At 39.1% G+C, this 11868-nt stretch overlaps 1 non-coding gene across 1 annotated transcript; it reads left to right on the top strand.

The window, feature by feature from the left end:
• Nucleotides 1-9117: 9117 nt before the first annotated feature.
• Nucleotides 9118-9221, top strand: LOC112781973 (small nucleolar RNA R71). Its single transcript, XR_003192719.1, has one exon. It is a non-coding gene; the product is annotated as a small nucleolar RNA R71 (small nucleolar RNA).
• The last annotated feature ends 2647 nt before the right edge of the window (nt 9222-11868 follow it).

Genomic DNA, 11868 nt, shown 5'->3' with positions numbered 1-11868 from the left:
CACGCAAATGCATGGACGACGCCTCCACGTCACTTTGCCGCCACTTGAACGTAACAGAAATCACTGGGGGCAATTTCTGGGTTATTTTTTACCCAGTTTTCGGCCCAGAAAACTCAGATTAGAGGCTATAAAGTGGGGGAATGTATCCATTCATCAACATCCTTTCATAATTCACTTTTCATAGTTTAGATGTAGTTTTTAGAGAGAGAGGTTCTCTCCTCTCTCTTAGGATTTAGTTTTAGGATTTAGGATTATTTCTTCTTCATCACAGGTTCAATGTTCGTTTAATTTAGTTTCTCTTCTACTTTTATCTATCCTAGTACTTTGGTTTATTTATTTTTCTTATTGATTCTCTTCTTTTCCAAATTGGCTTATGAACTCTTTATATTTTTGGATTAATTTTTTTTTATTAAATGCAATTGAGGTATTTCAGATTTATAATTCTTATTTAGCATTTTATATTCTTGGCTTTAATAGATTAACTGGAGGCTCTTGAGTTATTAAACTTATCGTGATTGTTAATTAATTCCTCTAATTGACTGAAATTTCACTAACTATAGTCTTTCCTTGGGAGTTGGCTAGGACTTGGGAAATCTAACTAATTAGTTCACTTGACTTTCCCTGACTTTTGTAAAGGTTAACTAAGTGAGATTAAATTCAATTCTCATAAGAATAACTAGGATAGGACTTCTGAATTTTCATACCTTGCCAAAAGATTTGATTATTGTTAATTTATTTTACTTGTAATTTAAATTACCTGTTCCTTACTTTCAAAACCCCCAATTTACAAGACTCATAACCAATAATAAGAATACCTCCCTGCAATTCCTTGAGAAGACAACCCGAGGTTTAAATACTTCGGTTATCAATTTAAAAGGGGTTTGTTACTTGTGACAACCAAAGCTTTTGTAAGAAATGATTTTTGTTGGTTTAGAAGCTATACTGATGCGCATAAACTAGTTATGCTATGATTTAGGAAATTGCACGATCGGCAAAATTCCTTCCGGCAAGTGCACCGGTTATCGTCAAGTAAAAACTCACAATAGAGTGAGGTCGAATCCCACAAGGATTGGTTGAATGAGCAATTCGGATTAGAAGTATGTTCTAGTTGAGCGGAATCAAGATTTAGATGAGAATTACGGAATGTAAAATTGGCGGGAAACGTAAATGACAAGAAATTGAAATTGCGGATTCTTAAATTGCATGAAGTAAAGAGCAGAAGCTAAATTGCTGAAATTAAAAGGGAATGGGGGTGATTGCATGAATTTAATTGCAGAATGTAAAGAGAAAGTGGAAATCAGAAATGGGGAATTCATTGGGTTATAGGAGATATTGAGATCTCCGAATCAAAACATGTTTATCTCTTCCTCAACCAATGCGTTCATTGAATTTTGCTTGGCAATCTTATATGATTGGATCCCAATCCCTTGGCTCACCAATTCTCTCTAAAAACAAACAAATTCCCAATCCCTTGGTTTAAATGTTCATAAGAAGAGATGATGCTCGATCACTGATTATACCACACAGTTTCATGAACCACAATTTGGTAGGATTACATGTCACAATATCCATCCAAACCCCAATCCAATTCACTGTGAGAAAGCTTCTCTAGCATGAATCCTCCATTCCTTTCCCAAGGTTCCGAAGGATTCCAATTATGGGTAGTTTCTTTCCCAAGACAACCACCCAATGGAATTAGATCGAGAAGCTTTCTAACAAAATTCAAGAGAAAAGATTGAAGAAGAAGATAAACTATTATTGATTCATTGAATTACAATAGAGCTCCCTAACCCAATGAAAGGGGGTTTAGTGAGTCATAGCTCTGAATTCAATTACAAAGATATGAAAACTAGCTCAATGAAAAGGTAAAAGTCCTCTCTAACTTAAATTCTATCCTATTTATACACTTTCTATATTGAGCTTCTGTTGTGTTTCTTGGGCTTTGAGGCCTCTCCCTGCTTTCCTTTTGCCTTGGGTTTATGATCCATAATCTTGATGAGGCTGTTGATCCAAATTCTGTAACATTCATTGAGCCAACTTAGTGATAATCAAATAATGACACATGACTCAATAAATTGAAATTTCAGACTCATCAATCCTTCAGGCCCAATCCCATAAACCATGATATTCAATTGGGTTTCATACCGAAGTAAGTTTAAGTTAATGTTTGTGCTCAAATACTAACTTAAACCGCAATATTGTTGGCCCAGAAACCTTTTCCAAGAGTGGCGTTTAAGTTGCAGTTTAAGCTTAAACTGTAGCTTAAACGCCAGACACTTCCAGTGATGCCTTTTGTGGAAGCATGTTTAAGCTTCAGTTTAAGGTTAAACTGAAGCTTAAACGTGGAAATGGAAGAAGGCAGCCCTGGAGGGTAACTTAGTCGAACACGTTTAAGCTTCAGTTTAAGGTTAAACTGAAGCTTAAACGTGGAGATAGAAAAGGCAGCCCTGGAGGTCGAACACGTTTAAGCTCCAGTTTAAGGTTAAACTGGAGCTTAAACGTGGAAATGGAAGAAGGCATCCTGGAGGTCGAACACGTTTAAGCTCCAGTTTAAGGTTAAACTGGAGCTTAAACGTGGAAGCTGAGAAAGGTAGCCCTGGAGGTGTCGAACACGTTTAAGCTCCAGTTTAAGGTTAAACTGGAGCTTAAACGTGGAAATGGAGAAAGCAACCTTGGAGGAGAAAACTTGGTCGAACACGTTTAAGCTCCAGTTTAAGGTTAAACTGGAGCTTAAACGTGGAAATGGCTCCCTGGTGCACTTCCCATTTCTGGCGTTTAACCTCCAGTTTAAGGTTAAACTGGAGGTTAAACGTGGAAATGCTTCCTGATTGGCATTCTCATTCTGGCGTTTAACCTCCAGTTTAAGGTTAAACTGGAGGTTAAACGTGGAAATGCTTCTTTTGGTGAGACTTTCATTCTGGCGTTTAACCTCCAGTTTAAGGTTAAACTGGAGGTTAAACTTCAGTTTCAGCATTTCTTAGCCTTCATGATTCTGGCGTTTAAGCTCCAGTTTAGGCTTAAACTAGAACTTAAACTCCACATGTGATATTCAAGCTTCCTTTATTGACTTTGTTGCTTCCTTGCCTAGCCTTTTCTTCCCTGAAATCATTCAAACAATTGCATCAAAGTCTTGCAAAATTACATGAGAAATCTTCCATTCATAGCATTCAAGTAATATCACTAAAAACTCATGGAATTTGCATCAAAATCATACTGTTTGGATGGTTCATTGCTTTGTTCTTATTTTAACCATTCTTGGTTACTTTAAGCTCAAGAAAATGCATAAAACAACTAAAACTATCAAAAAAATGCTAGTGAAACTAGCCTAAGATGCCTTGGCATCATAACACCAAACTTAATACTTGCTTGTCCCTAAGCAAGTCCTGAGTTATTTGAGAAGAAAGTATGAAACAGAAAGCAATTACATTGGCTATATTAGCAAGCATTTGAAGTTTATCAGAAGGGTTTTATGCAGAAATTTGCAGCATCACTTTTTCATACTTATCAGGTAAGATTATCACTTTTTCATTGCATCCATCAAACACTGCTATGGCCTCTTGTTATTCTTATGTCCTTGGCACTTTTCTCTTCTTTGTTTTTCTTTTCTTTTTCTTAGAGCTCCTTTGCTCCTTGTTTGCTTGGTGTCATGTGTTGCACAAGCCTTTGGCATTTTCTTTTTCTTATCAGTGCACTACACATATCCACTTCAGGCATTTTAGTTCACATTTCTTCTTGAGACATTGGTGCCCAGCACCTCTTTGTGTGACTAAATGTTTTGTATTTAGGTTGCTCTTGATAATGGACTTTTGGTTGATAATCCCGGGTTAGTTAACCCAAGTTACCAAGTGTTGAAACACTCCTCAGAACCTATTCATCCAAGCATATCCTTAATACATGAACACCACAGGCATTTGTCTCAGAAGTTCAAATCATTGGTGCCTAGCTTATTTTCTCAATTTTTTTTTTCTTTTTGGTTGCCCTTTTTCAGTGGCTTTTTCTTCTTCTTTTTCTTTCTTTTTCATTGCCAAAGACATTTATTCATCAAGATCCATAGACAGTTTTCAATTTCTACATAAAAAATGATAATTCTACACTCTATTTCCAGTGATCTGACTGAACAATCAAGCATGCATACCACCACTTAATTCTACTTGATTTGTCACTAATTTAGCCAAGTTACTTTTGTTCAAGCTTTTCTTTTATTTTTGGAAACAGAACAAGCATGGCAAGCACTTGTTTAAGAAGGTCAAGTTATATCCAAACATCTAGGCATTCACTTTATTCAAAGCAATAAACAGACACTCATACTAAAAAAAAAAACTCCACATAAAACTTAAATGACTTGTGATGAAAGAAAGCTCATAAAGACAATTCACCAATTATCATTTGATTATTAAGGAACGAGACCACCTCTTATTTATTGCTTGGTTCTTCTTAATTCTTGGGATCCTGCTTCTTCTTGCTTCCTGCCTCTTTTTGACCACTTGTGCTTCCTTTGTCTTTTCTTATGAGCTTTTTCCAGAATCCAGCCTTTTTCATTGTTTCTTCCACTCCTTTTTCAAGGATCATTGCCTTGTTTATTTCTCCTTCTTTCCTCCCTTTGAAATACTCATCAAAAGCTGGGAATGCTGGGTCCATCTTGTGTAGATGTTCCCCTATGTAGTTAAGCTTGATTTGCGAACTGATGTTGTAATCAGCTTGGACTGAGTATCTTGCATTCTGTAAAGTGGTGGCTTCCTTGATTGCCAAGACATTGGCATCTTGGTGTTGGCATATGTGGCTGAAGGATTCCTGTAAGTGTAAATTCTGTTCCCTTTGCAGATCTAAGAATCTTGATTCAAAGTTCCTTTGCATATCCATCATTTTTAGGTGAAAGTCCTCTTGTCTCTCCTGAGACCTCATGTATTGTTGAGACATTCCTTCCATGATTTCCTGCATTCTGCTCATATCCATGGGGTCTCTGGGAATTCGTTGTCTTCTTTCTGGGATTGCTTGCTCTTCTTGCTCTTCTTCTCTGTCTTCTCCTTCCTGTCCTTCTTGTTCTGCTTCTTGCTCTGCTTCCGCTTGTGGCCCTTCTTCATTTCTTCTTCTTGTATGTCTTGGAGCAGTTGGGCCAAGAGTCATTCTGTACGCAGTTATGGCCAATCCAGGATATAACCAATTAGGTCTTTCATCTTCAAGTGGTACTTGGGCATCGATGCATAGTCTAATGATGGTGCTAGGGAAGTGGAGCCAGGATTCAGGGTCACTTTTCTCACTAAACTCTTGTATCTGTTCAGCAATGAGTTTATGAACTTTGATCTCCCCTCCCACCATAATGCAATGAAGCAAGATGGCTCTTTTAGGGACTATTTCTGAAGAGTTTGCAGTGGGTAGGATGGATCTCCTAACTATTGCATACCACCCTTTAGCTTCAGGTGTTAGGTCTCCCCTTCTCAAGACTCTTGGAGCCCCTCTTGTTTTTCTCACCCATTCAGCTCTGATGGCACAAAGATCTTCAGCAATAGTCGTGTAGTCAGGTTCTCCTATCATCCTTTCCTCATAACTTGCTTGGCTGAAATGTATGTTTTTCAGGCCAAGAGTTTTCATGATTGCCTTGGGGCTGAAGTCAACTTCCACCCCTCTCACATAGCTTTTGTATGTGGGTTTCTTGGTTGAGTCTTCCCTTACTGCATTTGCATAGAACTCCTTCACCAAGTTGATGTTGATTTTAGTGATTGGCTTAGTCAGGAGCTCCCACTTCCTCTTTTTGATCTTCTCCCAAACACCTGGGAACTCATCCTTTTCAAGGTCAAAGGGAACCTCAGCTAGTACCCTTTTAGGTCTCATCCATTCGGCTTGAATCTCATGGAAAACTGATTTGTATCTCCTTGCATCGAATTCCCTGTTCTCCTCCATTGGTTGCTTGTCTTTTCTTCTTTTGTGGCTAGATGAAGTTGCCATTGGTTCTTTAGTCTTGGGGTAAGTGACAAGCTAAAGTTGACAAGGTGAAGCAAGAAGTGTTGTTGGAAATGTGGGGAGGTTGTTTTCGGCAAGAGATAGTTTATGCTATGATGAAGAAAATGTGCATGAAGGAGATTTGGTGGTGTTGAACTCGTTCCCCAAGTGGTTCTTTATAGGGCCCGTAAGTGAAAAATGGACGGCTAGGGTGGTTTGTGAAGGGTGGCTTGATGGTAAATATATGAATTAGGGAGAAGGACGAATTGCTTTTCATTTTCTTGGAAGTATTCTGGGTGCATTAGGTTGTACATGTAGCAATCTTTTCTTGCAGAACTCCCTTTTCCCATGTGTTAGCTTCAAAGACTTGTGAACTTTTCTTTTTGACCAAGTACCGTACCTCCCTTTGTCTTTTTCCTCCATTTTTGTCTTTTCTTTTGTACCTGCACAAACAAACAAGTTTGCTATCATTTTTCGGTCCATGTGAATGATGAATAGTACTTGCACATGTAAATCAATGATTGACTTCATGAGCTTATAGCCGTGACTTTTGTATGTATGCACACTTATTATTGGACACCAAACTTAGTGTTTGGTAAAGTCTCCTGATGACATGAAATCCATATTGGTTGTCCTTAATGAATGTGCATAATTCTAATAAATCATAGTCACTTTGGCTCTTTGATTCTAAACAAATTTACTACCCTAAGTAATTGAAACCAAAGTATTAAAACATGCGAATGGTCTACTTGTCATGAATTTCGAAATCCAGAGGAACTTCTTGCTTTTCATGAACCGTGCTCAAAGAGGAACACCAACTTAATGTTTGGTTGTGCTCTTTGCATGAAAAATTGAATGCATTTTGAATAAAGTTTGGAGTGCCCTCAGGCACACCAAACTTAGAGACAAATTGTATTTTATATGCAATGTTTAGTGCACTCTTTCAGCAGTTGTCCTGAGGATTCAAGTTCATGCATAAGAAACCATGCTTTATTAGATGCAAAACAAACCAAAAAAGAGTAAGGATATTAAAAACATGGGTTGCCTCCCATGAAGCGCTTCTTTAACGTCACTAGCTTGACGGTTGTCCCTTGTTAGGGTGGATTGTAGTGCTTGACGTCTTCTCCTCTCACTATGCAAACGTCCCCACTTGATTCCTTCATGACCTCTAAATGTTCCATAGAAAGAACTTTCCTGATTGTGAACACTTGAGGGAGCTGGGAAGGAATGGTTTTGATGCCAGGTGGGATTGGCAGATAATGACTTGATATCACTTTATCTCCCGGAGAAAAAACTTCAGTGGGAATTTTCTTGTTTCTCCACCCTCTTGGCACTTTCCCTATCATTCTTCCCTTTCTCTTGAGGATTTCTTCATTGACCCTTATGCTAGGAGGATCCTTCTGATCTGTTTCCATTGATTCTTGTGGCTTTAACTCTTGCAACTCCTGTTTGCCTTCCAAAGACTGTTTTAGAATTTCAGCTGCTGGATTACTTTCCTCCAAACACAGATGGCTACTATCATCCTTAGGCTTTTCAGGTTCTGGTTCAGGCTCAGATGCAGGTTTGAAAACTTTGAAAATGAGCTGTTCATCATGTATTCTCAGAATTAGCTCTCCTTGTTCTACATCTATGAGCGCTCTGGTAGTGGCTAGAAATGGTCTTCCCAGAATGATAGGGTGTAGGTAGCTTTCCTCCATGTCCAAAATGACAAAGTCTGTGGGGAAGTAATAATCTCCCACTTTCACCAGCACATTCTCAACTACCCCTTCAGCTTGCTTCTGAGTTTTGTCAGCCAGTTGTATGATTACATCAGTGGATCTCACCTCATTCAGTTGTAGCTTCTTCATAAGAGTTAGAGGCATCACATTTATGCTAGCTCCTAGATCACAGAATCCTCTGTCAATTTTTGTTTCTCCTATAATGCAAGGAATATGAAAACTTCCTGGGTCTGTTTTCTTAGAGACTGTGTCCTTCTTGATGAGGGCACTGCATTCTTTGTTCATTGTCACCGTTTGTCCTCCCTTCAAAACTCTTTTCTTGCTCAACAATTCCTTTAAATACTTGATGTGTGTAGGCATTTGATGGAGAATCTCAAGAAAGGGAATATTGATATGGAGAGACTTAAATGTCTCTAAAAACCTTGAATAGGTTTTCCCTTTTTCACCTCCTCCTAACCTCTGAGGAAATGGTGCTTTTGGTTGGTATGTTTCCATCGTGCCTTTTTGCAGTTCCTTGGCTTGCTCAGTTTTACTTTCCTGCTTAGCTTCCTCCACACCTTCCTTCAAGATTTCTGGCTCCTGTTCTGAGGATCTGATTCCTTCTTCTTCTGAGACTTCTTTCAATATGGTGATGGCTTTGCATTCTTCCCATCTCACTCCCTTTTGCTCCCCTTTAGGATTCTTTTCTGTGTCACTAGGGAACACTGCAGTTGATTTGGGGGCCTATTGAGATAGCTCTCCTACTTGAGACTCCATCCTCTTGAGTTTTTCACCATGGTTTCTTAAGGTAGTTCTCACATCATCCCTGAAGCTTTTCAATTCAATTATGTCCTGACCCATGTGTGCCAGCACTCCTTCTATCCTGTTTAATTGATCTTGAAATTGTTGGTTCGGGTTAGGTTGGGTAGGTTGATTATTTTGGCTATGATATGGTGGTTGAGAGTAAGTGTTTTGTGTGGCTTGGTATGATCTTTGGTTGGAGTTTTGGTATGTGGACTTGTTATGTTGGTTTTGCTGGTTTCCCCACCCAAAGTTTGGGTGATTTTTCCATCCTGGATTGTAAGTGTTGGAATGTGGATCATATGATTGCCTTTGTTGGTTTCCCACATAGTTGGCCTCTTCCCAATCACCTCCTTCAATGCTTACTTCCTCTTGATCTTGTGTGTGTATTGCAGCCACTTGCTTTGTTTCTAATTGCCTGGTAAGCTCTGCTAGTTGCTTGGCAAACACCTTGTTTTGGGCTAGAATTGTATCAACATGGTTCAGCTCCATGACTCCCTTAGTGTTGTGTCTCTCTGATGCATAGTAGTACTCATTCTCAGCCACTGTCTCAATCACTTCAATGGCTTCTTCCACAGTCTTTTTCCTGTTCAACGAACCTCCTGATGAATGGTCTACAGCCTTCCTTGATTCATAAGACAGTCCATCATAGAAAATATGCAATTGCACCCAGTCATGGAACATGTCTGGTGGGCATTTCCTTGTCAAATCCTTGAATCTCTCCCATGCCTCGTAGAGAGTTTCACCATCTTGTTGTCTAAACGTCTGAACCTCAGATCGAAGCCTATTGACCTTTTGTGGGGGGTAGAAACGTGCCAGAAACTTGCTTTCCACCTCATCCCAGGTTGTTAGGCTCCCCCTTGGGAATGATTCCAGCCACTTAGCTGCCTTGTCCCTAAGTGAAAATGGGAACAAAAGCAGTTTATATGCATCTTCCTGGACTCCATTAGACTTCACAGTGTCGCAAATTCTCAGGAATTTTGTGAGATGTTGGTTTGGGTCTTCATTAGCACTTCCACCAAATGAACAATGATTCTCCACAAGTGATATTAGCTGTGGTTTGAGCTCAAAATTGTTGCCCTGAATGGGTGGTTTCTGGATGCTGCTACCACAATTCCCAGAGGTTGGGTTTATGTATGAACTAAGAACCCTCCTCTCAGGAATGGCATTGTTTCCATCAGCTCTCTCATGGTTGTGAACTTCTCTATCCATGTTGAGATCCAAAGCTTCCTCAAAATTGTCCTCAGATTCTCCTTCAGATTCCTCTTCTCCCAGTACTCTCTTCCCTCTTGCTTCCCTTCTCAGTCTATGAAGGGTCCTCTCTGGTTCGGTATATGGAGGAGTTGATGTCTCTCCTCTCCTACCTGTCATACAAGAACACAGCACAGGCAACAAACAAGTGAAATACTCTTGGTTAATGGAAGAGTATGGTTAGAGCAGTTGAGGAATTAATTCAAACAGTTAGTGAGTCAGTGAGTTAGTTGCTTGAATTTAAAGGCATAAAGAAAGAAAGCATGTAACAGAGTGCAGAAATTGAAATTCAACAAGTAACTTGTACTGAATTAATCAAACAAAAAAAAATGCTCAATCTAGTTAACTTCCAATTTGAGAATTGTCAATCGAAAACCAATCCCCGGCAACGGCGCCATAAACTTGATGCGCATAAACTAGTTATGCTACGATTTAGGAAATTGCACGATCAGCAAAATTCCTTCCGGCAAGTGCACCGGTTATCGTCAAGTAAAAACTCACAATAGAGTGAGGTCGAATCCCACAAGGATTGGTTGAATGAGCAATTCGGATTAGAAGTATGTTCTAGTTGAGCGGAATCAAGATTTAGATGAGAATTACGGAATGTAAAATTGGCGGGAAACGTAAATGACAAGAAATTGAAATTGCGGAATCTTAAATTGCATGAAGTAAAGAGCAGAAGCTAAATTGCTGAAATTAAAAGGGAATGGGGGTGATTGCATGAATTTAATTGCAGAATGTAAAGAGAAAGTGGAAATCAGAAATGGGGAATTCATTGGGTTATAGGAGATATTGAGATCTCCGAATCAAAACATGTTTATCTCTTCCTCAACCAATGCGTTCATTGAATTTTGCTTGGCAATCTTATATGATTGGATCCCAATCCCTTGGCTCACCAATTCTCTCTAAAAACAAACAAATTCCCAATCCCTTGGTTTAAATGTTCATAAGAAGAGATGATGCTCGATCACTGATTATACCACAAAGTTTCATGAACCACAATTTGGTAGGATTACATGTCACAATATCCATCCAAACCCCAATCCAATTCACTGTGAGAAAGCTTCTCTAGCATGAATCCTCCATTCCTTTCCCAAGGTTCCGAAGGATTCCAATTATGGGTAGTTTCTTTCCCAAGACAACCACCCAATGGAATTAGATCGAGAAGCTTTCTAACAAAATTCAAGAGAAAAGATTGAAGAAGAAGATAAACTATTATTGATTCATTGAATTACAATAGAGCTCCCTAACCCAGTGAAAGGGGGTTTAGTGAGTCATAGCTCTGAATTCAATTACAAAGATATGAAAACTAGCTCAATGAAAAGGTAAAAGTCCTCTCTAACTTAAATTCTATCCTATTTATACACTTTCTATATTGAGCTTCTGTTGTGTTTCTTGGGCTTTGAGGCCTCTCCCTGCTTTCCTTTTGCCTTGGGTTTATGATCCATAATCTTGATGAGGCTGTTGATCCAAATTCTGTAACATTCATTGAGCCAACTTAGTGATAATCAAATAATGACACATGACTCAATAAATTGAAATTTCAGACTCATCAATCCTTCAGGCCCAATCCCATAAACCATGATATTCAATTGGGTTTCATACCGAAGTAAGTTTAAGTTAATGTTTGTGCTCAAATACTAACTTAAACCGCAATATTGTTGGCCCAGAAACCTTTTCCAAGAGTGGCATTTAAGTTGCAGTTTAAGCTTAAACTGTAGCTTAAACGCCAGACACTTCCAGTGATGCCTTTTGTGGAAGCACGTTTAAGCTCAGTTTAAGGTTAAACTGAAGCTTAAACGTGGAAATGGAAGAAGGCAGCCCTGGAGGGTAACTTAGTCGAACACGTTTAAGCTTCAGTTTAAGGTTAAACTGAAGCTTAAACGTGGAGATAGAAAAGGCAGCCCTGGAGGTCGAACACGTTTAAGCTCCAGTTTAAGGTTAAACTGGAGCTTAAACGTGGAAATGGAAGAAGGCATCCTGGAGGTCGAACACGTTTAAGCTCCAGTTTAAGGTTAAACTGGAGCTTAAACGTGGAAGCTGAGAAAGGTAGCCCTGGAGGTGTCGAACACGTTTAAGCTCCAGTTTAAGGTTAAACTGGAGCTTAAACGTGGAAATGGAGAAAGCAACCCTGGAGGAGAAAACTTGGTCGAACACGTTTAAGCTCCAGTTTAAGGTTAAA

The sequence above is a fragment of the Arachis hypogaea genome, chromosome 19, assembly GCF_003086295.3.
Source record: "Arachis hypogaea cultivar Tifrunner chromosome 19, arahy.Tifrunner.gnm2.J5K5, whole genome shotgun sequence".
Classification (NCBI taxonomy): domain Eukaryota; kingdom Viridiplantae; phylum Streptophyta; class Magnoliopsida; order Fabales; family Fabaceae; genus Arachis; species Arachis hypogaea.
The sequence above is the reverse complement of the archived record's forward strand: the minus strand, read 5'-3'. Positions and strand labels throughout refer to the sequence as shown.